Here is a 6,142-nt window from a genome sequence, read left to right as displayed (position 1 = left end):
AGAACCCAAGAGGAACTCCGCACACTTCCAAGGTCAAAAGATGGCTTAAAATGATTGAAAATAGGACAAAAAGCTTTTAAATAAACTAGAACAGACACAAATCAAGATGCAAGCTGTCTCATATTTTTATTCGTTCTCTAAACTGTCATTTTTAGTTATGAACCAGGGTTCTCATGTATATTTTTCTAGTTATGTCAAGCTAAAACTTTTCACATGGTAAAAATATCATTAAAAATGACTCAAATGACTCAATAATTACTCACATGACTGTCAAGTGAATTAATTAGCAATAAAAAGTGTAAACGCTTACGTTTTTTTTTTCAGCAGATTTCTTAAAACAGCAGAGGTACCAGAAATATAATGAGGTGTCTTGAAAACAAAAAGGATAAGAACCACTGGTCTAAACACAATTGGAATGCCATTAAAACAGTATTCGTCAAAACTAGCTACAGTACAGTCAGTAGTAATACATCATAGGTTACTTTAATGTAACTGTAAAGCAGTCAATTTAAACAGATTCAGAGTGGCTAGAAAACCTCACCAAATCACAAGTTGAAAGAAACTACACAAGTCTGAAGAGATGTCCTAAGCAGAAAACATTTTGTGATAGACCACTGACTACCAAAAATAAAAATAGAGCCAATTACTGCAACATCCTCTCTGAGGGATGCCATGATAGGTTGTCAATAGGCAGACTACTGTAAGTGAATGAGTTTGCATTGTCAGTGCAATGCATTCTAATTGACTCCAACTCCTCCTAGTGGCAGTCTGATACTGAAGTGGGCAGACTCGAGTTTCTCATTATAGCACAAGTAATTGTGGTCTGAGTGGGTCTGTGGATTCAGTCCTACAGCAGTCTGACAACCTTTGTGTGCGAGAATGATTGTGTGCGTATGTTTTGTCGGACAGATTGGATCCTCTGTGACTGATTTTGGAAGTAAATGAGTCTTCATCTACTTGAGAATGTTTGTCCCTCAACCTGAGTGACTGAGAAACAAGAGTGGTTAACTTTCCTCTCACTGTGGGTCAAGTTTTAGGACTCTGCGATGCAAATTGAAGCTTAAAATAAACCATAGGAGATGTGTAGAACAGTGTAAAAACTTTTCCTATGTTTTGTCATACTTTGTGTGTTTCAGAGCATAAGCAAACATGCACCTCTGAGACAAACAAGCACTCAAATTGTTTATAGATGCAACAGACTTTAACTTAAAATGGCCACACGGCAATATTCCTCCCCTGAGGTGACAGAGGATTTTTTTTTTACCAGTCCTAAATCATAAAAATCCAGCTCAAATCCAGCTATATCTCAATAAGCCAGAAGCCGGGTTCACAAAACCATAGAAGAAGCCCTACCATAAACTCACGGGATATGACAATGAAAAAATAAATCAAGTTCTCTCAAAAAGCATGCAAATGGCATCACACCGCAGCATAACAATAAAGCCTGGGCATAGATGTTGCTCAGATGGGAGATGCTTATGGGGAGCGTCTCGCTATTATTATGAAGAGGGAATGTAATGCCTGGTTGTATGAATAGGATTGTCACGCTGATTGTGATGTATAGTTTTTCATTACCATTCCCTGGCCTTTGCCATCCAGCATGTTGGAAATCCTATTTATCCCCTAATTTGTAAGCCCCCCAACCTTGGCTGATAGCAATCAGAGCCTGTAATTGTGTGCGCTGCTGATGGACAACGTAAAGGGTGACAGCGCGAAAAGGCAGGGGAGGGGCGGTGAGAAAGAAACAGAAAAAGTGACTAAGAATGAGAAAGGGAAAGAGACCTAAAAGCTCTTTTAAACTCACACAAAACATCACACTCTTCAAAACAGTATTTTTTATTGTAGCTCCTGTTGCCCACCAGAGAATTATAAGTGTATTAAAGGGTTAATTCAACAACCTTATTTATGAACAAACAACTTATCTTTCTTCCTGTTCTCAATTAGTAAACACTGATAATTATACATTTAATTCTCTATGTCTAAACTGGCGTTCCACAAAGGTCCATATTGGGCCCAATTCTCTTTAGCATGTATATTAATGATTTACCCGTGGTGTGTCAACAATGTAATATCATAGTGTATGTTGATGATACAATAATTTTCACACATGGTAAAAATGCAGAAGAGGTTGCAAATAAATTGACACATGTTTTGGAAAAAGACATATCCTGGCTCAATCAGTGTCATCTGAAATTAAATGTCAAATTATTATTATTATTATTTTATTTTTTAAAGGACATAGTGTTGACATAAAGCAGAATTTCTTTCTTAAAGCAGTTAATAAGATTATACTGTATATGGCTTACCTCCTCCTCTGGCTGATTTTATTCAATTTAAATCTATTGAAATCAGAGTAACTATAGGTTCAGCCAGATCTGACATACTTACATACTTCCACGTAGGAAATCTTCATTTGGTCAAGTTGTTTTTTTTAATTCAGAGCATCACATCAGTGGACTTCTAGACCACAATCAGTTAAAGAATGCATATTGTTTAATTAATTTAAGTAACATTTTAAGAAATGGCTTCTTCATAATCAATAATGTGAAGATTACAGTTGCTTTATTCATTATTATTGTTAATTATTTTATTATTATTAATATTTTGTTTTACATTGTACCTTTAGAAATAAATTTCATTAAAAAAATGTAAATTCTGTTATTTACTCATTCTCATGTCATTACAAACGTTTAGCCATTTTTTTTTTCTGTGAAACACAAAAGAACATACTTTTTTTGCCATAGAATGAAAGTCAATGGGGTCCAACAAAAGTTTTTTATTATTATTATTATTATTATTATTATGTTTTGCAGAAGAAATATAGGTGAACTATCCTAAATGCCCAGCTTTCAGATCTGTGCATTTAGGCAGTTTAGAGTTTTTATTAGTAGCTTTTTTAACATTGCTATCAAGACAAACGGCATGCAATTTACGCTGCACCTACAGTCAGTCTGCACCTCTAATGAATATGTAATTGACTCATTTCTATGCACTGTGCCACAAGAGATTTTTGCATTAAATGAGTGATTGCACCCTCAATTAGACATCATTAAACTAATTCCATATCAGTCTTAATAAGACTTTATGAGTATTTCTTAAAGATTAATTCTCCTCTCCAAGTCAAATATTCAAACATCTGAAAATTGCAAATGATATCCTTATTTTGTGTTTATTTTGTAATAGCTTAATAATGGACTGTGAATGGTAAAATATAAAGATGAAGACTTGCTAATGCGGTTTCTATGGAAACCCATTTATGCCACATAAGAAAAATTCATAAGTCATAAGTCTAAATTATTAGAGAAGTCATAATTATGTCAGGGCTCCTACACAGCTTGAAAAAATATGCAATTTTATTTTAGTATTTTCCAGGTCTAGAAAAGCATGGAAAAAAGAAAAACATAAAACAAATCACTGTTTTCTATTGCTGTATTCTGTTTTCTAAAGCATAACATTTAGAATTTCTAAAAAATAAATGTATCATAAAAGCAGAGTTTTTCACTATGAAATAGGGTCTGAAAACTCTACAGAAAAGTCTGGAAAAGTATGCAATTTTGAAATGGAAAATGTGTTTTTTTAGTTTTTTTTTTAATTATACCTCAAAGTCAGTCAAAATATTACGATTAAGATTGACATTACAAAATAAAACATCATTATTATTACATATAAAGACTACCATTAAGACATTTGAGATAAAAAGCCATAATTAAAAAATGTGTTCCATTTAACTGCCTTATTTTTGTGTCATGGTTTCATCTCATAATTATGATGTCATAATTTTGACTTTTGTCTCATATTTTTGTTTTGTTTTGTTTCTCCAAAACATAATCTGTAATGTTGTAATTAACCCCTCTGCTCGGGATTCCAGCTGAACGTATTGATTTACACTGGGAAGGACTGAAGATTACACTTTAGTGCCTTTAGTGAATTGATAAGTCCGCCTCGCTCACCCGAGGCCATGTAAACAACAATCTGTTTGTAGATATAAAAGCAATTATTAATATCTCTGGACTCAAAAGTGAAATTCAAATGATGGTTCAAAGATATGACAAAGTCTTGACAAGAGGTAACAAAGTCTTTTGTATATTTTATGGTCCAAGGTTTATTCTTGGGTTTAATCTCTTGCTGAAATTGACAGCAGAGGAAGAGGCCTGTCATCCGTGATCGCTCAACAGCATCTTGGGGTTGAATCCTTTAAATCTGCCACTTTCCCTGGGCTTAGCCCTGCGATAACCTCTTTCAGAGTACACACGCAAAGTCTGTTTTTACCACCAACTAAATTTCCACAGGCTTTGATAGCATATGTAACCCTGCCTCAGGCATTTTTAGGATTAATATAATGGTTCCTAAAATTAGCAGCCTAGGTTATAGCAACTAGCATGAGTCATTTTTACCTTTACTTCTTCTCACCACACTTCAGTGCTCCTCCACTGTGACATCTGCTGCTGGAGCTAATAAAACATCAGTCTGAAAATTGAGGCAGTGCTGGTCAACTACTCTCCGTCTTGCTCACAGCCATCTGCTTCTTTTGTTTGGCTGCTAGATGGGACAGAAACAGCTTTCTCTAAATGAACTTAATGTTTTACTTAACAGTGTGAGTAAAAGCTTTTCAGTGTCACTTCAAAAGCATTTCCTTTATCCTGTTAATGCTTTCCAAAGGGTAAGATTCTAGTTTACATATGTTTGTTAAGGATGTAATGATAATTATTTTTTTTATGACCCATCACTGATAAATGGCAAATATTAAAATTACAGATAAAATATTTTTGTAAGCAAAAAACCTAAACTGAGTTTTCAGTGCTATGAGATAATTTAGAAGTTATGTTTAGCATAAAAAAATATTCATTTTGTTTATATGTAAAGTAACTGTTACAAAATTACTGTTTTTAAAGATTAACTGAGCATAAACAATTAAATAGCCTTTAAATATTGTATATAGAGAAAATGGCCAATTTAAATACATCTGATGAATATTAGGTTGAATTTATTTGAAAAATACATTAAAAACAGTAATACTGTGAAATATTACAGTGTCAATTTTTTGTCTGTTTCAATATATTTAACAAATATATATATTTATTCCCGTGATAGAAAAGCTGAATTTTCAGCATTCATTACTCCAGCCTTCAGGGTCACATGATCCTTCAGAAATGATTCTAATATGCTGATTTGGTGCTTAAGAAACAAATCAATGTTGAAAACAGTTGGGCTGCAAAAACTCTAACCACAAATCAACTTATCTAAACAGTTCTACATTCATAAAAATGCTTAATGTCGTTCTCCAATTGTGTTTCCCCTATACTTACCAAGGTGTCCTACTGAGTGAATAACAAGTTTTCTCCAGAGAGTCTCTCCCCATTTAATAACACTTTTTTCTGTCTTAAGGGCATGGATATTGATGCTCCAAAGCAGACTGGGGTGGTTAAAACTGGCCATAAGCACACAGTAACTACTAGCAGGCGACTGGGACAGTAACTTCATCTAACAGGTAAAAGGAAGCTGAAATGTGCTACACTGACCTTTCCTTGCAGAAGTCCACTATTGCTTCTCAAATCTGAAGTCAGCAAAGTCCATTGTGACTTGAATAAAGATTTACATTGTCTTTCTTGGAGAAAAACTCACCTATGTCTGACTTATGTAAGATTTTGTTTAGTGAGTTTTACCCTTTCAGAACATGTATGAAGTTCAACTACAGATCATTATCATCATCTGACTGTGATGAAGATCTATGCATTTTGATAATGATGAAAACTGTATGAAGCCTTGCTCCCTCGATGACAGATCTCAAGTCGTCTTTTCCTGACTAACTCTTCTCAATCATATCCCTACCGCCATCTGCTTCGTGCTCTCAGACAATGACGTATAGCCACAATTAGCCCTGGAAAGACTTCAATTATGATAAAAAAAACCTTCACCCCTCTTAGGCCATGATTAAAAAGATTTTCTCTACTTCAGTGCCTCTGATAAAGAGCTCTCGTTTCACACCATCACTTCTTCGTCAGGATAATAAACCACTCCACCAGGGTTCTGCTCGATGCCTTTTACCTCTCCATCCCCTTACATCTGGTGTCCCACTGATCGAGGAATGCTCAGCCATTTACATTTTCACATGGGTAGCAATGCAATGACCCTGTTTGGGCTC

Source organism: Carassius gibelio, chromosome A8 (genome assembly GCF_023724105.1).
Source record: "Carassius gibelio isolate Cgi1373 ecotype wild population from Czech Republic chromosome A8, carGib1.2-hapl.c, whole genome shotgun sequence".
NCBI classification, from domain to species: Eukaryota; Metazoa; Chordata; class Actinopteri; order Cypriniformes; family Cyprinidae; genus Carassius; species Carassius gibelio.
Note: the sequence above shows the minus strand (reverse complement) of the source record.